The sequence below is a fragment of the Myotis daubentonii genome, chromosome X (assembly GCF_963259705.1).
Source record: "Myotis daubentonii chromosome X, mMyoDau2.1, whole genome shotgun sequence".
In the NCBI taxonomy this organism is placed as follows: Eukaryota; Metazoa; Chordata; class Mammalia; order Chiroptera; family Vespertilionidae; genus Myotis; species Myotis daubentonii.
In genome coordinates this window covers 85,726,463-85,748,946 of record NC_081861.1, presented here as the reverse complement: position 1 = coordinate 85,748,946, position 22,484 = coordinate 85,726,463, and positions in this window count along the sequence as shown.

Here is a 22,484-nt window from a genome sequence, read left to right as displayed (position 1 = left end):
AGAGTTTGACCCGAATTAGAGAGTATTCCTACAACTATATACTGGAATCGTCAGCATTTTAACTGATTCACACAGAAAACGCCAGAGAAATTCGGCCTCCAATTGTAAACATAAACAGTATAGTCCTTACTTACAGTCTTTCTAAACAAATTTTGAGCTGTATAAATCTAATTCCTAATATTTGAAAGCAAATTCAAGTGAAAACGCTTCCAAAAAGTAGCCGGAGTTTAAATACTATCAGTTTTCTTGTCATTTCCGAACTTTCCACTGGTAACCTACGTTATTGCAAATGGCAGGAAATGTAGTAAGAACCTATTTCCTTTTATTTCAAGTGTTTCTTATGAGGTTTTAATCATTTCTGGAAACTATAATTGCGTATTTGAAGAGTTTTACCTGAATTAGAGAGTGTTCCTACAACTATATACTGGAACCGTCAGCATTTTAACTGATTCACACAGAAAACGCCAGAGAAATTCGGTCTCCAATTATACACATAAACAGTATAGTCCTCACAGTCTTTCTACACAAGTTTTGAGCTGCATAAAACTAATTCCTAATATTTGAAAGCAAATTCAAGTGAAAACGCTTCCAAAAAGTAGTCGGAGTTGTAAATATTATCAGTTTTCTGTTCATTTCCGAACTTTCCACTGGTAACCTCCGTGATTTAAAATGGCAGGAAATGTAGTAAGAACCTATATCCTTTTATTTCAAGTGTTTCTTACAAGTTTTTAAACATTTCTGGAAACTATAATTGCGTATTTGAAGAGTTTTACCACAATAATAGAGAGTTCCTACAAGTATATACTCGAATCGTCATCATTGTAACTTATCCACACAGAAAACGCCAGAGAAATTCGGCCCCCAATTATAAACATAAACAGTATAGTCCTCACAGTCTTTCTACACAAGTTTTGAGCTGCATAAACCCAATTCCTAATATTTGAAAGCAAATTCAAATGAAAACGCTTCCAAAAAGTAGTCGGAGTTGTAAATATTATCAGTTTTCTGGTCATTTCCGAACTTTCCACTGGTAACCTCCGTGATTGAAAATGGCAGGAAATGTAGTAAGAACTTATATCCTTTTATTTCAAGTGTTTCTTACAAGTTTTTAATCATTTCTGGAAACTACAATTGCGTATTTGAAGAGTTTTACCACAATTAGAGAGAGTTCCTACAAGTATATACTGGAATCGTCAGCATTTTAACTGATTCACACAAAAAACGCCAGAGAAATTCTGCCTCCAATTGTAAACATAAACAGTATAGTCCTTACTTACAGTGTTTCTAAACAAATTTTACGCTGTATAACCCTGAATTCCTAATATTTGAAATCAAATTGAATTGAAAACGCTCCCTAAAGTAACCGGAGTTTTAAATATCAGGTTTCTGGTCATTTCCAAGCTTTCCACTGGTAACCTCCATGAATGAAAATGGCAGAAAATGTAGTATGAATCTATTTCCTTTTATTTCAAGTGTTTCTTACAAGTTTTTAATCATTTCGGGAAACTATAATTGCGTATTTGAAGAGTTTTACCACAATTAGAGAGAGTTCCTACAACTATATAATCGAATCGTCAGCATTGAAACTTATCCCCAGAGAAAAGGCCAGAGAAATTCGGCCTCCAATTATAAACATAAAAAGTATAGTCCTCACTTTCAGTATTTCTACACAAGTTTTGAGCTGTATAAACCTAATTCCTAATATTTGAAAGCAAATTCATTTGAAAACGCTTCCCAAAAGTAGTCGCAGTTGTAAATATTATCAGTTTCCTGGTCATTTCCGAACTTTCCACTGGTAACCTCCGTGATTGTAAATGGCAGGAAATGTAGTAAGAACCTATATCCTTTTATTTCAGGTGTTTCTTACAAGTTTTTAATCACTTCTGGAAACTGTAATTGCGTATTTGAAGAGTTTGACCAGAATTAGAGAGTATTCCTACAACTATATACTGGAATCGTCAGCATTTTAACTGATTCACACAGAAAACGCCAGAGAAATTCGGCCTCATATTGGAAACATAAACAGTATAGTCCTTACTTACAGTCTTTCTAAACAAATTTTGAGCTGAATAAATCTAATTCCTAATATTTGAAAGCAAATTCAAGTGAAAACGCTTCCAAAAAGTAGCCGGAGTTTAAATACTATCAGTTTTCTTGTCATTTCCGAACTTTCCACTGGTAACCTACGTTATTGCAAATGGCAGGAAATGTAGTAAGAACCTATTTCCTTTTATTTCAAGTGTTTCTTATGAGGTTTTAATCATTTCTGGAAACTATAATTGCGTATTTGAAGAGTTTTATCTGAATTAGAGAGTGTTCCTACAACTATATACTGGAACCGTCAGCATTTTAACTGATTCACACAGAAAACGCCAGAGAAATTCGGTCTCCAATTATAAACATAAACAGTATAGTCCTCACAGTCTTTCTACACAAGTTTTGAGCTGCATAAAACTAATTCCTAATATTTGAAAGCAAATTCAAGTGAAAACGCTTCCAAAAAGTAGTCGGAGTTGTAAATATTATCAGTTTTCTGTTCATTTCCGAACTTTCCACTGGTAACCTCCGTGATTGAAAATGGCAGGAAATGTAGTAACAACCTATATCCTTTTATTTCAAGTGTTTCTTACAAGTTTTTAAACATTTCTGGAAACTATAATTGCGTATTTGAAGAGTTTTACCACAATTAGAGAGAGTTCTTACAAGTATATACTCGAATCGTCATCATTGTAACTTATCCACACAGAAAACGCCAGAGAAATTCGGCCCCCAATTATAAACATAAACAGTATAGTCCTCACAGTCTTTCTACACAAGTTTTGAGCTGCATAAACCCAATTCCTAATATTTGAAAGCAAATTCAAGTGAAAACGCTTCCAAAAAGTAGTCGGAGTTGTAAATACTATCAGTTTTCTGGTCATTTCCGAACTTTCCACTGGTAACCTCCGTGATTGAAAATGGCAGGAAATGTAGTAAGAACTTATATCCTTTTATTTCAAGTGTTTCTTACAAGTTTTTAATCATTTCTGGAAACTACAATTGCGTATTTGAAGAGTTTTACCACAATTAGAGAGAGTTCCTACAAGTATATACTCGAATCGTCATCATTGTAACTTATCCACACAGAAAACGCCAGAGAAATTCGGCCTCCAATTATAAACATAAACAGTATAGTCCTCACAGTCTTTCTACACAAGTTTTGAGCTGCATAAACCTAATTCCTAATATTTGAAAGCAAATTCAAGTGAAAACGCTTCCAAAAAGTAGTCGGAGTTGTAAATATTATCAGTTTTCTGATCATTTCCGAACTTTCCACTGGTAAACTCCGTTATTGAAAATTGCAATAAATGTAGTAAGAACCTATATCCTTTTATTTCAAGTGTTTCTTACAAGTTTTTAATCATTTCTGGAAACTATAATTGCGTATTTGTAGTGTTTGACCAGAATTAGAGAGTGTTCCTACAACTATATACTGGAATCGTCAGCATTTTAACTGATTCACACAAAAAACGCCAGAGAAATTCGGCCTCCAATTGTAAACATAAACAGTATAGTCCTTACTTACAGTGTTTCTAAACAAATTTTACGCTGTATAACCCTGAATTCCTAATATTTGAAAGCAAATTGAATTGAAAACGCTCCCTAAAGTAACCGGAGTTTTAAATATTATCAGGTTTCTGGTCTTTTCAAGCTTTCCACTGGTAACCTCCATGAATGAAAATGGCAGAAAATGAAGTATGAATCTATTTCCTTTTATTTCAAGTGATTCTTACAAGTTTTTAATCATTTCGGGAGACTATAATTGCGTATTTGAAGAGTTTTACCACAATTAGAGAGAGTTCCTACAACTATATACTGGAATCGTCAGCATTTTAACTGATTCACACAGAAAACGCCAGAGAAATTCGGCCTCCAATTGTAAACATAAACAGTATAGTCCTTACTTACAGTGTTTCTAAACAAATTTTACGCTGTATAACCCTGAATTCCTAATATTTGAAAGCAAATTCATTTGAAAACGCTTCCAAAAAGTAGTCGCAGTTGTAAATACTATCAGTTTCCTGGTCATTTCCGAACTTTCCACTGGTAACCTCCGTGATTGAAAATGGCAGGAAATGTAGTAAGAACCGATATCCTTTTATTTCAAGTGTTTCTTACAAGTTTTTAATCACTTCTGGAAACTGTAATTGCGTATTTGAAGAGTTTGACCAGAATTAGAGAGTATTCCTACAACTATATACTGGAATCGTCAGCATTTTAACTGATTCACACAGAAAACGCCAGAGAAATTCGGCCTCCAATTGTAAACATAAACAGTATAGTCCTTACTTACAGCCTTTCTAAACAAATTTTGAGCTGAATAAATCTAATTCCTAATATTTGAAAGCAAATTCAAGTGAAAACGCTTCCAAAAAGTAGCCGGAGTTTAAATACTATCAGTTTTCTTCTCATTTCCGAACTTTCCACTGGTAACCTACGTTATTGCAAATAGCAGGAAATGTAGTAAGAACCTATTTCCTTTTATTTCAAGTGTTTCTTATGAGGTTTTAATCATTTCTGGAAACTATAATTTCGTATTTGAAGAGTTTTACCTGAATTAGAGAGTGTTCCTACAAGTATATACTGGAATAGTCAGCATTTTAACTGATTCACACAGAAAACGCCAGAGAAATTAGGCCTCCAATTGTAAACATAAACAGTATAGTCCTTACTTACAGTGTTTCTAAACAAATTTTGAGCTGTATAACTCTGAATAATATTTGAAAGCAAATTTAATTGAAAACGCTTCCAAAAAGTAACCGGAGTTGTAAATATTATCAGTTTTCTGGTCATTTTCAAGCTTTCCACTGGTAATCTCCATGAATGAAAATCGCAGAAAATGTAGTATGTATCTAATTGCTTTTATTTCAAGTGTTTCTTACGAGTTTTTAATCATTTCGGGAAACTATAATTGCGTATTTGAAGAGTTTTACCACAATTAGAGAGAGTTCATACTACTATACACACGAATCGTCAGCATTGTAACTGATTCACACAGAAAACGCCAGAGAAATTCAGCCTCCAATTATAAACATAAACAGTATAGTCCTCACTTACAGTCTTTCTACACAAGTTTTGAGCTGCATAAACCCAATTCCTAATATTTGAAAGCAAATTCAAATGAAAACGTTTCTAAAGTAGCCGGAGTTGTAAATATTATCAGTTTTCTGGTCATTTCTGAAATTTCCACTGGTAAACTCCATGATTGAAAATGGCAGGAAATGTAGTAAGAACCTATATCCTTTTATTTCCAGTGTTTCTTACAAGTTTTTAATCATTTCTGGAAACTATAATTGCGTATTTGAAGAGTTTTACCACAATTAGAGAGAGTTCCTACAAGTATATACTCGAATCGTCATCTTTGTAACTTATCCACACAGAAAACGCCAGAGAAATTCGGCCTCCAATTATAAACATAAACAGTATAGTCCTCACAGTCTTTCTACACAAGTTTTGAGCTGTATAAACCTAATTCCTAATATTTGAAAGCAAATTCAAGTGAAAACGCTTCCAAAAAGTAGTCGGAGTTGTAAATATTATCAGTTTTCTGTTCATTTCCGAACATTCCACTGGTAAACTCCATGATTGAAAATTGCAATAAATGTAGTAAGAACCTATATCCTTTTATTTCAAGTGTTTCTTACAAGTTTTTAATCATTTCTGGAAACTATAATTGCGTATTTGTAGTGTTTGACCAGAATTAGAGAGTGTTCCTACAACTATATACTGGAATTGTCAGCATTTTAACTGATTCACACAAAAAACGCCAGAGAAATTCCGCCTCCAATTGTAAACATAAACAGTATAGTCCTTACTTACAGTGTTTCTAAACAAATTCTACGCTGTATAACCCTGAATTCCTAATATTTGAAAGCAAATTGAATTGAAAACGCTCCCTAAAGTAACCGGAGTTTTAAATATTATCAGGTTTCTGGTCATTTCAAGCTTTCCACTGGTAACCTCCATGAATGAAAATGGCAGAAAATGAAGTATGAATCTATTTCCTTTATTTCAAGTGATTCTTACAAGTTTTTAATCATTTCGGGAAACTATAATTGCGTATTTGAAGAGTTTACCACAATTAGAGAGAGTTCCTACAACTATATAATCGAATCGTCAGCATTGAAACTTATCCCCAGAGAAAAGGCCAGAGAAATTCGGCCTCCAATTATAAACATAAAAAGTATAGTCCTCACTTACAGTCTTTCTACACAAGTTTTGAGCTGTATAAACCTAATTCCTAATATTTGAAAGCAAATTCATTTGAAAACGCTTCCAAAAAGTAGTCGCAGTTGTAAATACTATCAGTTTCCTGGTCATTTCCGAACTTTCCACTGGTAACCTCCGTGATTGAAAATGGCAGGAAATGTAGTAAGAACCTATATCCTTTTATTTCAAGTGTTTCTTACAAGATTTTAATCACTTCTGGAAACTGTAATTGCGTATTTGAAGAATTTGACCAGAATTAGAGAGTATTCCTACAACTATATACTGGAATCGTCAGCATTTTAACTGATTCACACAGAAAACGCCAGAGAAATTCGGCCTCCAATTGTAAACATATACAGTATAGTCCTTACTTAGAGTCTTTCTAAACAAATTTTGAGCTGAATAAATCTAATTCCTAATATTTGAAAGCAAATTCAAGTGAAAACGCTTCCAAAAAGTAGCCGGAGTTTAAATACTATCAGTTTTCTTGTCATTTCCGAACTTTCCACTGGTAACCTACGTTATTGCAAATGGCAGGAAATGTAGTAAGAACCAATTTCCTTTTATTTCAAGTGTTTCTTATGAGGTTTTAATCATTTCTGGAAACTATAATTGCGTATTTGAAGAGTTTTACCTGAATTAGAGAGTGTTCCTACAACTATATACTGGAATCGTCAGCATTTTAACTGATTCACACAGAAAACGCCAGAGAAATTCGGTCTCCAATTATAAACATAAACAGTATAGTCCTCACAGTCTTTCTACACAAGTTTTGAGCTGCATAAACCCAATTCTAATATTTGAAAGCAAATTCAAGTGAAAACGCTTCCAAAAAGTAGTCGGAGTTGTAAATATTATCAGTTTTCTGGTCATTTCCGAACTTTCCACTGGTAACCTCCGTGATTGAAAATGGCAGGAAATGTAGTAAGAACTTATATCCTTTTATTTCAAGTGTTTCTTACAAGTTTTTAATCATTTCTGGAAACTACAATTGCGTATTTGAAGAGTTTTACCACAATTAGAAAGAGTTCCTACAAGTATATACTCGAATCGTCATCATTGTAACTTATCCACACAGAAAACGCCAGAGAAATTCGGCCTCCAATTATAAACATAAACAGTATAGTCCTCACAGTCTTTCTACACAAGTTTTGAGCTGCATAAACCTAATTCCTAATATTTGAAAGCAAATTCAAGTGAAAACGCTTCCAAAAAGTAGTCGGAGTTGTAAATATTATCAGTTTTCTGTTCATTTCCGAACTTTCCACTGGTAAACTCTGTGATTGAAAATTGCAATAAATGTAGTAAGAACCTATATCCTTTTATTTCAAGTGTTTCTTACAAGTTTTTAATCATTTCTGGAAACTATAATTGCGTATTTGTAGTGTTTGACCAGAATAATAGAGTGTTCCTACAACTATATACTGGAATCGTCAGCATTTTAACTGATTCACACAAAAAACGCCAGAGAAATTCGGCCTCCAATTATAAACATAAAAAGTATAGTCCTCACTTACAGTCTTTCTACACAAGTTTTGAGCTGTATAAACCTAATTCCTAATATTTGAAAGCAAATTCATTTGAAAACGCTTCCAAAAAGTAGTCGGAGTTGTAAATATTATCAGTTTTCTGTTCATTTCCGAACTTTCCACTGGTAACCTCGGTGATTGAAAATTGCAATAAATGTAGTAAGAACCTATATCCTTTTATTTCAAGTGTTTCTTACAAGTTTTTAATCACTTCTGGAAACTGTAATTGCGTATTTGAAGAGTTTGACCAGAATTAGAGAGTATTCCTACAACTATATACTGGAATCGTCAGCATTTTAACTGATTCACACAGAAAACGCCAGAGAAATTCGGTCTCCAATTATAAACATAAACAGTATAGTCCTCACAGTCTTTCTACACAAGTTTTGAGCTGCATAAAACTAATTCCTAATATTTGAAAGCTAATTCAAGTGAAAACGCTTCCAAAAAGTAGTCGGAGTTGTAAATATTATCAGTTTTCTGTTCATTTCCGAACTTTCCACTGGTAACCTCCGTGATTGAAAATGGCAGGAAATGTAGTAAGAACCTATATCCTTTTATTTCAAGTGTTTCTTACAAGTTTTTAATCATTTCTGGAAACTGTAATTGCGTATTTGAAGAGTTTTACCACAATTAGGGAGAGTTCCTACAAGTATATACTCGAATCGTCATCATTGTAACTTATCCACACAGAAAACGCCAGAGAAATTCGGCCCCCAATTATAAACATAAACAGTATAGTCCTCACAGTCTTTCTACACAAGTTTTGAGCTGCATAAACCTAATTCCTAATATTTGAAAGCAAATTCAGGTGAAAACGCTTCCAAAAAGTAGCCGGAGTTGTAAATACTATCAGTTTTCTTGTCATTTCCGAACTTTCCACTGGTAACCTACGTTATTGCAAATGGCAGGAAATGTAGTAAGATCCTATTTCCTTTTATTTCAAGTGTTTCTTATGAGTTTTTAATCATTTCTGGAAACTATAATTGCGTATTTGAAGAGTTTTACCTGAATTAGAGAGTGTTCCTACAACTATATACTGGAATCGTCAGCATTTTAACTGATTCACACAGAAAACGCCAGAGAAATTCGGCCTCCAATTGTAAACATAAACAGTATTGTCCTTACTTACAGTCTTTCTAAACAAATTTTGAGCTGTATAAATCTAATTCCTAATATTTGAAAGCAAATTCAAGTGAAAACGCTTCCAAAAAGTAGCCGGAGTTGTAAATACTATCAGTTTTCTTGTCATTTCCGAACTTTCCACTGGTAACCTACGTTATTGCAAATGGCAGGAAATGTAGTAAGAACCTATTTCCTTTTATTTCAAGTGTTTCTTATGAGTTTTTAATCATTTCTGGAAACTATAATTGCGTATTTGAAGAGTTTTACCTGAATTAGAGAGTGTTCCTACAACTATATACTGGAATCGTCAGCATTTTAACTGATTCACACAGAAAACGCCAGAGAAATTAGGCCTCCAGTTGTAAACATAAACAGTATAGTCCTTACTTACAGTGTTTCTAAACAAATTTTGAGCTCTATAACCCTGAATTCCTAATATTTGAAAGCAAATTGAATTGAAAACGCTCCGTAAAGTAACCGGAGTTGTAAATATTATCAGTTTTCTGGTCATTTTCAAGCTTTCCACTGGTAATCTCCATGAATGAAAATCGCAGAAAATGTAGTATGAATCTAATTGCTTTTATTTCAAGTGTTTCTTACGAGTTTTTAATCATTTCGGGAAACTATAATTGGGTATTTGAAGAGTTTTACCACAATTAGAGAGAGTTCCTACAACTATATACACGAATCGTCAGCATTGTAACTGATTCACACAGAAAACGCCAGAGAAATTTGGCCTCCAGTTATAAACGTAAACAGTATAGTCCTCACTTACAGTCTTTCTACACAAGTTTTGAGCTGTATAAAATTAATTCCTAATATTTGAAAGCAAATTCAAGTGAAAACGCTTCCTAAAGTAGCCGGAGTTGTAAATATTATCAGTTTTCTGTTCATTTCCGAACTTTCCACTGGTAACCTCCGTGATTGAAAATGGCAGGAAATGTAGTAAGAACATATATCCTTTTATTTCAAGTGTTTCTTACAAGTTTTTAATCATTTCTGGAAACTATAATTGCGTATTTGAAGAGTTTTACCACAATTAGAGAGAGTTCCTACAAGTATATACTCGAATCGTCATCATTGTAACTTATCCACACAGAAAACGCCAGAGAAATTCGGCCTCCAATTATAAACATAAACAATATAGTCCTCACAGTCTTTCTACACAAGTTTTGAGCTGCATAAACCTAATTCCTAATATTTGAAAGCAAATTCAATTGAAAACTCTTCCAAAAAGTAGTCGCAGTTGTAAATATTATCAGTTTCCTGGTCATTTCCGAACTTTCCACTGGTAACGTCCGTGATTGAAAATGACAGGAAATGTAGTAAGTACCTATATCCTTTTATTTCAAGTGTTTCTTACAAGTTTTTAATCATTTCTGGAAACTGTAATTGCGTATTTGAAGAGTTTGACCAGAATTAGAGAGTGTTCCTACAACTATATACTGGAATCGTCAGCATTTTAACTGATTCACACAGAAAACGCCAGAGAAATTGGGCCTCCAATTGTAAACATAAACAGTATTGTCCTTACTTACAGTCTTTCTAAACAAATTTTGAGCTGTATAAATCTAATTCCTAATATTTGAAAGCAAATTCAAGTCAAAACGCTTCCAAAAAGTAGCCGGAGTTGTAAATACTATCAGTTTTCTTGTCATTTCCGAACTTTCCACTGGTAACCTACGTTATTGCAAATGGCAGGAAATGTAGTAAGAACCTATTTCCTTTTATTTCAAGTGTTTCTTATGAGTTTTTAATCATTTCTGGAAACTATAATTGCGTATTTGAAGAGTTTTACCTGAATTAGAGAGTGTTCCTACAACTATATACTGGAATCGTCAGCATTTTAACTGATTCACACAGAAAACGCCAGAGAAATTAGGCCTCCAATTGTAAACATAAACAGTATAGTCCTTACTTACAGTGTTTCTAAACAAATTTTGAGCTTTATAACCCTGAATTCCTAATATTTGAAAGCAAATTGAATTGAAAACGCTCCGTAAAGTAACCTGAGTTGTAAATATTATCAGTTTTCTGGTCATTTTCAAGCTTTCCACTGGTAATCTCCAGGAATGAAAATCGCAGAAAATGTAGTATGAATCTAATTGCTTTTATTTCAAGTGTTTCTTACGAGTTTTTAATCATTTCGGGAAACTATAATTGCGTATTTGAAGAGTTTTACCACAATTAGAGAGAGTTCCTACAACTATATACACGAATCGTCAGCATTGTAACTGATTCACACAGAAAACGCCAGAGAAATTCGGCATCCAGTTATAAACGTAAACAGTATAGTCCTCACTTACAGTCTTTCTACACAAGTTTTGAGCTGTATAAAATTAATTCCTAATATTTGAAAGCAAATTCAAGTGAAAACGCTTCCTAAAGTAGCCGGAGTTGTAAATATTATCAGTTTTCTGTTCATTTCCGAACTTTCCACTGGTAACCTCCGTGATTGAAAATGGCAGGAAATGTAGTAAGAACATATATCCTTTTATTTCAAGTGTTTCTTACAAGTTTTTAATCATTTCTGGAAACTATAATTGCGTATTTGAAGAGTTTTACCACAATTAGAGAGAGTTCCTACAAGTATATACTCGAATCGTCATCATTGTAACTTATCCACACAGAAAACGCCAGAGAAATTCGGCCTCCAATTATAAACATAAACAGTATAGTCCTCACAGTCTTTCTACACAAGTTTTGAGCTGCATAAACCTAATTCCTAATATTTGAAAGCAAATTCAATTGAAAACGCTGCCAAAAAGTAGTCGCAGTTGTAAATATTATCAGTTTCCTGGTCATTTCCGAACTTTCCACTGGTAACGTCCGTGATTGAAAATGACAGGAAATGTAGTAAGAACCTATATCCTTTTATTTCAAGTGTTTCTTACAAGATTTTAATCACTTCTGGAAACTGTAATTGCGTATTTGAAGAATTTGACCAGAATTAGAGAGTATTCCTACAACTATATACTGGAATCGTCAGCATTTTAACTGATTCACACAGAAAACGCCAGAGAAATTCGGCCTCCAATTGTAAACATATACAGTATAGTCCTTACTTAGAGTCTTTCTAAACAAATTTTGAGCTGAATAAATCTAATTCCTAATATTTGAAAGCAAATTCAAGTGAAAACGCTTCCAAAAAGTAGCCGGAGTTTAAATACTATCAGTTTTCTTGTCATTTCCGAACTTTCCACTGGTAACCTACGTTATTGCAAATGGCAGGAAATGTAGTAAGAACCTATTTCCTTTTATTTCAAGTGTTTCTTATGAGGTTTTAATCATTTCTGGAAACTATAATTGCGTATTTGAAGAGTTTTACCTGAATTAGAGAGTGTTCCTACAACTATATACTGGAATCGTCAGCATTTTAACTGATTCACACAGAAAACGCCAGAGAAATTCGGTCTCCAATTATAAACATAAACAGTATAGTCCTCACAGTCTTTCTACACAAGTTTTGAGCTGCATAAACCCAATTCTAATATTTGAAAGCAAATTCAAGTGAAAACGCTTCCAAAAAGTAGTCGGAGTTGTAAATATTATCAGTTTTCTGGTCATTTCCGAACTTTCCACTGGTAACCTCCGTGATTGAAAATGGCAGGAAATGTAGTAAGAACTTATATCCTTTTATTTCAAGTGTTTCTTACAAGTTTTTAATCATTTCTGGAAACTACAATTGCGTATTTGAAGAGTTTTACCACAATTAGAAAGAGTTCCTACAAGTATATACTCGAATCGTCATCATTGTAACTTATCCACACAGAAAACGCCAGAGAAATTCGGCCTCCAATTATAAACATAAACAGTATAGTCCTCACAGTCTTTCTACACAAGTTTTGAGCTGCATAAACCTAATTCCTAATATTTGAAAGCAAATTCAAGTGAAAACGCTTCCAAAAAGTAGTCGGAGTTGTAAATATTATCAGTTTTCTGTTCATTTCCGAACTTTCCACTGGTAAACTCTGTGATTGAAAATTGCAATAAATGTAGTAAGAACCTATATCCTTTTATTTCAAGTGTTTCTTACAAGTTTTTAATCATTTCTGGAAACTATAATTGCGTATTTGTAGTGTTTGACCAGAATAATAGAGTGTTCCTACAACTATATACTGGAATCGTCAGCATTTTAACTGATTCACACAAAAAACGCCAGAGAAATTCGGCCTCCAATTATAAACATAAAAAGTATAGTCCTCACTTACAGTCTTTCTACACAAGTTTTGAGCTGTATAAACCTAATTCCTAATATTTGAAAGCAAATTCATTTGAAAACGCTTCCAAAAAGTAGTCGGAGTTGTAAATATTATCAGTTTTCTGTTCATTTCCGAACTTTCCACTGGTAACCTCGGTGATTGAAAATTGCAATAAATGTAGTAAGAACCTATATCCTTTTATTTCAAGTGTTTCTTACAAGTTTTTAATCACTTCTGGAAACTGTAATTGCGTATTTGAAGAGTTTGACCAGAATTAGAGAGTATTCCTACAACTATATACTGGAATCGTCAGCATTTTAACTGATTCACACAGAAAACGCCAGAGAAATTCGGTCTCCAATTATAAACATAAACAGTATAGTCCTCACAGTCTTTCTACACAAGTTTTGAGCTGCATAAAACTAATTCCTAATATTTGAAAGCTAATTCAAGTGAAAACGCTTCCAAAAAGTAGTCGGAGTTGTAAATATTATCAGTTTTCTGTTCATTTCCGAACTTTCCACTGGTAACCTCCGTGATTGAAAATGGCAGGAAATGTAGTAAGAACCTATATCCTTTTATTTCAAGTGTTTCTTACAAGTTTTTAATCATTTCTGGAAACTGTAATTGCGTATTTGAAGAGTTTTACCACAATTAGGGAGAGTTCCTACAAGTATATACTCGAATCGTCATCATTGTAACTTATCCACACAGAAAACGCCAGAGAAATTCGGCCCCCAATTATAAACATAAACAGTATAGTCCTCACAGTCTTTCTACACAAGTTTTGAGCTGCATAAACCTAATTCCTAATATTTGAAAGCAAATTCAGGTGAAAACGCTTCCAAAAAGTAGCCGGAGTTGTAAATACTATCAGTTTTCTTGTCATTTCCGAACTTTCCACTGGTAACCTACGTTATTGCAAATGGCAGGAAATGTAGTAAGATCCTATTTCCTTTTATTTCAAGTGTTTCTTATGAGTTTTTAATCATTTCTGGAAACTATAATTGCGTATTTGAAGAGTTTTACCTGAATTAGAGAGTGTTCCTACAACTATATACTGGAATCGTCAGCATTTTAACGGATTCACACAGAAAACGCCAGAGAAATTCGGCCTCCAATTGTAAACATAAACAGTATTGTCCTTACTTACAGTCTTTCTAAACAAATTTTGAGCTGTATAAATCTAATTCCTAATATTTGAAAGCAAATTCAAGTGAAAACGCTTCCAAAAAGTAGCCGGAGTTGTAAATACTATCAGTTTTCTTGTCATTTCCGAACTTTCCACTGGTAACCTACGTTATTGCAAATGGCAGGAAATGTAGTAAGAACCTATTTCCTTTTATTTCAAGTGTTTCTTATGAGTTTTTAATCATTTCTGGAAACTATAATTGCGTATTTGAAGAGTTTTACCTGAATTAGAGAGTGTTCCTACAACTATATACTGGAATCGTCAGCATTTTAACTGATTCACACAGAAAACGCCAGAGAAATTAGGCCTCCAATTGTAAACATAAACAGTATAGTCCTTACTTACAGTGTTTCTAAACAAATTTTGAGCTCTATAACCCTGAATTCCTAATATTTGAAAGCAAATTGAATTGAAAACGCTCCGTAAAGTAACCGGAGTTGTAAATATTATCAGTTTTCTGGTCATTTTCAAGCTTTCCACTGGTAATCTCCATGAATGAAAATCGCAGAAAATGTAGTATGAATCTAATTGCTTTTATTTCAAGTGTTTCTTACGAGTTTTTAATCATTTCGGGAAACTATAATTGGGTATTTGAAGAGTTTTACCACAATTAGAGAGAGTTCCTACAACTATATACACGAATCGTCAGCATTGTAACTGATTCACACAGAAAACGCCAGAGAAATTTGGCCTCCAGTTATAAACGTAAACAGTATAGTCCTCACTTACAGTCTTTCTACACAAGTTTTGAGCTGTATAAAATTAATTCCTAATATTTGAAAGCAAATTCAAGTGAAAACGCTTCCTAAAGTAGCCGGAGTTGTAAATATTATCAGTTTTCTGTTCATTTCCGAACTTTCCACTGGTAACCTCCGTGATTGAAAATGGCAGGAAATGTAGTAAGAACATATATCCTTTTATTTCAAGTGTTTCTTACAAGTTTTTAATCATTTCTGGAAACTATAATTGCGTATTTGAAGAGTTTTACCACAATTAGAGAGAGTTCCTACAAGTATATACTCGAATCGTCATCATTGTAACTTATCCACACAGAAAACGCCAGAGAAATTCGGCCTCCAATTATAAACATAAACAGTATAGTCCTCACAGTCTTTCTACACAAGTTTTGAGCTGCATAAACCTAATTCCTAATATTTGAAAGCAAATTCAATTGAAAACGCTTCCAAAAAGTAGTCGCAGTTGTAAATATTATCAGTTTCCTGGTCATTTCCGAACTTTCCACTGGTAACGTCCGTGATTGAAAATGACAGGAAATGTAGTAAGTACCTATATCCTTTTATTTCAAGTGTTTCTTACAAGTTTTTAATCATTTCTGGAAACTGTAATTGCGTATTTGAAGAGTTTGACCAGAATTAGAGAGTGTTCCTACAACTATATACTGGAATCGTCAGCATTTTAACTGATTCACACAGAAAACGCCAGAGAAATTGGGCCTCCAATTGTAAACATAAACAGTATTGTCCTTACTTACAGTCTTTCTAAACAAATTTTGAGCTGTATAAATCTAATTCCTAATATTTGAAAGCAAATTCAAGTCAAAACGCTTCCAAAAAGTAGCCGGAGTTGTAAATACTATCAGTTTTCTTGTCATTTCCGAACTTTCCACTGGTAACCTACGTTATTGCAAATGGCAGGAAATGTAGTAAGAACCTATTTCCTTTTATTTCAAGTGTTTCTTATGAGTTTTTAATCATTTCTGGAAACTATAATTGCGTATTTGAAGAGTTTTACCTGAATTAGAGAGTGTTCCTACAACTATATACTGGAATCGTCAGCATTTTAACTGATTCACACAGAAAACGCCAGAGAAATTAGGCCTCCAATTGTAAACATAAACAGTATAGTCCTTACTTACAGTGTTTCTAAACAAATTTTGAGCTGTATAACCCTGAATTCCTAATATTTGAAAGCAAATTGAATTGAAAACGCTCCGTAAAGTAACCTGAGTTGTAAATATTATCAGTTTTCTGGTCATTTTCAAGCTTTCCACTGGTAATCTCCAGGAATGAAAATCGCAGAAAATGTAGTATGAATCTAATTGCTTTTATTTCAAGTGTTTCTTACGAGTTTTTAATCATTTCGGGAAACTATAATTGCGTATTTGAAGAGTTTTACCACAATTAGAGAGAGTTCCTACAACTATATACACGAATCGTCAGCATTGTAACTGATTCACACAGAAAACGCCAGAGAAATTCGGCATCCAGTTATAAACGTAAACAGTATAGTCCTCACTTACAGTCTTTCTACACAAGTTTTGAGCTGTATAAAATTAATTCCTAATATTTGAAAGCAAATTCAAGTGAAAACGCTTCCTAAAGTAGCCGGAGTTGTAAATATTATCAGTTTTCTGTTCATTTCCGAACTTTCCACTGGTAACCTCCGTGATTGAAAATGGCAGGAAATGTAGTAAGAACATATATCCTTTTATTTCAAGTGTTTCTTACAAGTTTTTAATCATTTCTGGAAACTATAATTGCGTATTTGAAGAGTTTTACCACAATTAGAGAGAGTTCCTACAAGTATATACTCGAATCGTCATCATTGTAACTTATCCACACAGAAAACGCCAGAGAAATTCGGCCTCCAATTATAAACATAAACAGTATAGTCCTCACAGTCTTTCTACACAAGTTTTGAGCTGCATAAACCTAATTCCTAATATTTGAAAGCAAATTCAATTGAAAACGCTGCCAAAAAGTAGTCGCAGTTGTAAATATTATCAGTTTCCTGGTCATTTCCGAACTTTCCACTGGTAACGTCCGTGATTGAAAATGACAGGAAATGTAGTAAGAACCTATATCCTTTTATTTCAAGTGTTTCTTACAAGTTTTTAATCATTTCTGGAAACTGTAATTGCGTATTTGAAGAGTTTGACCAGAATTAGAGAGTGTTCCTACAACTATATACTGGAATCGTCAGCATTTTAACTGATTCACACAGAAAACCCCAGAGAAATTCGGCCTCCAATTGTAAACATAAACAGTATTGTCCTTACTTACAGTCTTTCTAAACAAATTTTGAGCTGTATAAATCTAATTCCTAATATTTGAAAGCAAATTCAAGTGAAAACGCTTCCAAAAAGTAGCCGGAGTTGTAAATACTATCAGTTTTCTTGTCATTTCCGAACATTCCACTGGTAACCTACGTTATTGCAAATGGCAGGAAATGTAGTAAGAACCTATTTCCTTTTATTTCAAGTGTTTCTTATGAGTTTTTAATCATTTCTGGAAACTATAATTGCGTATTTGAAGAGTTTTACCTGAATTAGAGAGTGTTCCTACAACTATATACTGGAATCGTCAGCATTTTAACTGATTCACACAGAAAACGCCAGAGAAATTAGGCCTCCAATTGTAAACATAAACAGTATAGTCCTTACTTACAGTGTTTCTAAACAAATTTTGAGCTGTATAACCCTGAATTCCTAATATTTGAAAGCAAATTGAATTGAAAACGCACCGTAAAGTAACCTGAGTTGTAAATATTATCAGTTTTCTGGTCATTTTCAAGCTTTCCACTGGTAATCTCCATGAATGAAAATCGCAGAAAATGTAGTATGAATCTAATTGCTTTTATTTCAAGTGTTTCTTACGAGTTTTTAATCATTTCGGGAAACTATAATTGCGTATTTGAAGAGTTTTACCACAATTAGAGAGAGTTCCTACAACTATATACACGAATCGTCAGCATTGTAACTGATTCACACAGAAAACGCCAGAGAAATTCGGCATCCAGTTATAAACGTAAACAGTATAGTCCTCACTTACAGTCTTTCTACACAAGTTTTGAGCTGTATAAAATTAATTCCTAATATTTGAAAGCAAATTCAAGTGAAAACGCTTCCTAAAGTAGCCGGAGTTGTAAATATTATCAGTTTTCTGTTCATTTCCGAACTTTCCACTGGTAACCTCCGTGATTGAAAATGGCAGGAAATGTAGTAAGAACCTATTTCCTTTTATTTCAAGTGTTTCTTATGAGTTTTTAATCATTTCTGGAAACTATAATTGCGTATTTGAAGAGTTTTACCTGAATTAGAGAGTGTTCCTACAACTATATACTGGAATCGTCAGCATTTAAACTGATTCACACAGAAAACGACACAGAAATTCGACCTCCAATTGTAAACACAAACAGTATAGTCCTTGCTTACAGTGTTTCTAAACAAATTTTGAGCTGTATAACCCTGAATAATATTTGAAAGCAAATTGAATTGAAAACGCTCCGTAAAGTAACCGGAGTTGTAAATATTATCAGTTTTCTGGTCATTTTCAAGCTTTCCACTGGTAATCTCCATGAATGAAAATCACAGAAAATGTAGTATGAATCTAATTCTTTTTATTTCAAGTGTTTCTTACGAGTTTTTAATCATTTCGGGAAACTATAATTGCGTATTTGAAGAGTTTTACCACAATTAGAGAGAGTTCCTACAAGTATATACTCGAATCGTCATCATTGTAACTTATGCACACAGAAAACGCCAGAGAAATTCGGCCTCCAATTATAAACATAAACAGTATAGTCCTCACAGTCTTTCTACACAAGTTTTGAGCTGCATAAACCCAATTCCTAATATTTGAAAGCAAATTCAAGTGAAAACGCTTCCAAAAAGTAGTCGGAGTTGTAAATATTATCAGTTTTCTGTTCATTTCCAAACTTTCCACTGGTAACCTCCGTGATTGAAAATGGCAGGAAATATAGTAAGAACTTATACCCTTTTATTGCAAGTGTTTCTTACAAGTTTTTAATCATTTCTGGAAACTATAATTGCGTATTTGAAGAGTTTTACCACAATTAGAGAGAGTTCCTACAAGTATATACTCGAATCGTCATCATTGTAACTTATCCACACAGAAAACGCCAGAGAAATTCGGCCTCCAATTATAAACATAAACAGTATAGTCCTCACAGTCTTTCTACACAAGTTTTGAGCTGCATAAACCTAATTCCTAATATTTGAAAGCAAATTCAAGTGAAAACGCTTCCAAAAAGTAGTCGGAGATGTAAATATTATCAGTTTTCTGTTCATTATAGAACTTTCCACTGGTAAACTGCGTGATTGAAAATTGCAATAAATGTAGTAAGAACCTATATCCTTTTATTTCAAGTGTTTCTTACAAGTTTTTAATCATTTCTGGAAACTATAATTGCGTATTTGTATTGTTTGACCAGAATTAGAGAGTGTTCCTACAACTATATACTGGAATCGTCAGCATTTAAACTGATTCACACAAATAACGCCAGAGAAATTCCGCCTCCAATTGTAAACATAAACAGTATAGTCCTTACTTACAGTGTTTCTAAACAAATTTTACGCTGTATAACCCTGAATTCCTAATATTTGAAAGCAAATTGAATTGAAAACGCTCCCTAAAGTAACCGGTGTTTTAAATATTATCAGGTTTCTGGTCATTTCCAAGCTTTCCACTGGTAAACTCCATGAATGAAAATGGCAGAAAATGTAGTATGAATCTATTTCCTTTTATTTCAAGTGTTTCTTACAAGTTTTTAATCATTTCGGGAAACTATAATTGCGTATTTGAAGAGTTTTACCGCAATTAGAGAGAGTTCCTACAACTATATAATCGAATCGTCAGCATTGTAACTTATCCACAGAGAAAAGGCCAGAGAAATTCGGCCTCCAATTATAAACATAAAAAGTATAGTCCTCACTTACAGTCTTTCTACACAAGTTTTGAGCTGTATAAACCTAATTCCTAATATTTGAAAGGAAATTCAATTGAAAAGGCTTCCAAAAAGTAGTCGCAGTTGTAAATATTATCAGTTTCCTGGTCATTTCCGAACTTTCCACTGGTAACGTCCGTGATTGAAAATGACAGGAAATGTAGTAAGAACCTATATCCTTTTATTTCAAGTGTTTCTTACAAGTTTTTAATCATTTCTGGGAACTGTAATTGCGTATTTGAAGAGTTTGACCAGAATTAGGGAGTATTCCTACAACTATATACTGGAATCGTCAGCATTTTAACTGATTCACACAGAAAACGCCAGAGAATTTCGGCCTCCAATTATAAACATAAACAGTATAGTCCTTACTTACAGTCTTTCTAAACAAATTTTGAGCTGTATAAATCTAATTCCTAATATTTGAAAGCAAATTCAAGTGAAAACGCTTCCAAAAAGTAGCCGGAGTTGTAAATACTATCAGTTTTCTTGTCATTTCCGAACTTTCCACTGGTAACCTACGTTATTGGAAATGGCAGGAAATGTAGTAAGAACCTATTTCCTTTTATTTCAAGTGTTTCTTATGAGTTTTTAATCATTTCTGGAAACTGTAATTGCGTATTTGAAGAGTTTGACCAGAATTAGAGAGTATTCCTACAACTATATACTGGAATCGTCAGCATTTTAACTGATTCACACAGAAAACGCCAGAGAAATTCGGCCTCCAATTGTAAACATAAACAGTATTGTCCTTACTTACAGTCTTTCTAAACAAATTTTGAGCTGTATAAATCTAATTCCTAATATTTGAAAGCAAATTCAAGTGAAAACGCTTCCAAAAAGTAGCCGGAGTTGTAAATACTATCAGTTTTCTTGTCATTTCCGAACTTTCCACTGGTAACCTACGTTATTGCAAATGGCAGGAAATGTAGTAAGAACCTATTTCCTTTTATTTCAAGTGTTTCTCATGAGTTTTTAATCATTTCTGGAAACTATAATTGCGTATTTGAAGAGTTTTACCTGAATTAGAGAGTGTTCCTACAACTATATACTGGAATCGTCAGCATTTTAACTGATTCACACAGAAAACGCCAGAGAAATTCCGCCTCCAATTGTAAACATAAACAGTATAGTCCTTACTGACAGTGTTTCTAAACAAATTTTGCGCTGTATAACCCTGAATAATATTTGAAAGCAAATTGAATTGAAAACGCTCCGTAAAGTAACCTGAGTTGTAAATATTATCAGTTTTCTGGTCATTTTCAAGCTTTCCACTGGTAATCTCCATGAATGAAAATCGCAGAAAATGTAGTATGAATCTATTTCCTTTTATTTCAAGTGTTTCTTACAAGTTTTTAATCATTTCGGGAAACTATAATTGCGTATTTGAAGAGTTTTACCACAATAAGAGAGAGTTCCTACAACTATATAATCGAATCGTCAGCATTGTAACTTATCCATAGAGAAAAGGCCAGAGAAATTCGGCCTCCAATTATAAACATAAAAAGGATAGTCCTCACTTACAGTCTTTCTACACAAGTTTTGAGCTGTATAAACCTAATTCCTAATATTTGAAAGCAAATTCAAGTGAAAACGCTTCCTAAAGTAGCCGGAGTTGTAAATATTATCAGTTTTCTGTTCATTTCCGAACTTTCCACTGGTAACCTCCGTGATTGAAAATGGCAGGAAATGTAGTAAGAACATATATCCTTTTATTTCAAGTGTTTCTTACAAGTTTTTAATCATTTCTGGAAACTATAATTGCGTATTTGAAGAGTTTTACCACAATTAGAGAGAGTTCCTACAAGTATATACTCGAATCGTCATCTTTGTAACTTATCCACACAGAAAACGCCAGAGAAATTCGGCCTCCAATTATAAACATAAACAGTATAGTCCTCACAGTCTTTCTACACAAGTTTTGAGCTGCATAAACCTAATTCCTAATATTTGAAAGCAAATTCAATTGAAAACGCTTCCAAAAAGTAGTCGCAGTTGTAAATATTATCAGTTTCCTGGTCATTTCCGAACTTTCCACTGGTAACGTCCGTGATTGAAAATGACAGGAAATGTAGTAAGAACCTATATCCTTTTATTTCAAGTGTTTCTTACAAGTTTTTAATCATTTCTGGAAACTGTAATTGCGTATTTGAAGAGTTTGACCAGAATTAGAGAGTATTCCTACAACTATATACTGGAATCGTCAGCATTTTAACTGATTCACACAGAAAACGCCAGAGAAATTCGGCCTCCAATTGTAAACATAAACAGTATTGTCCTTACTTACAGTCTTTCTAAACAAATTTTGAGCTGTATAAATCTAATTCCTAATATTTGAAAGCAAATTCAAGTGAAAACGCTTCCAAAAAGTAGCCGGAGTTGTAAATACTATCAGTTTTCTTGTCATTTCCGAACTTTCCACTGGTAACCTACGTTATTGCAAATGGCAGGAAATGTAGTAAGAACCTATTTCCTTTTATT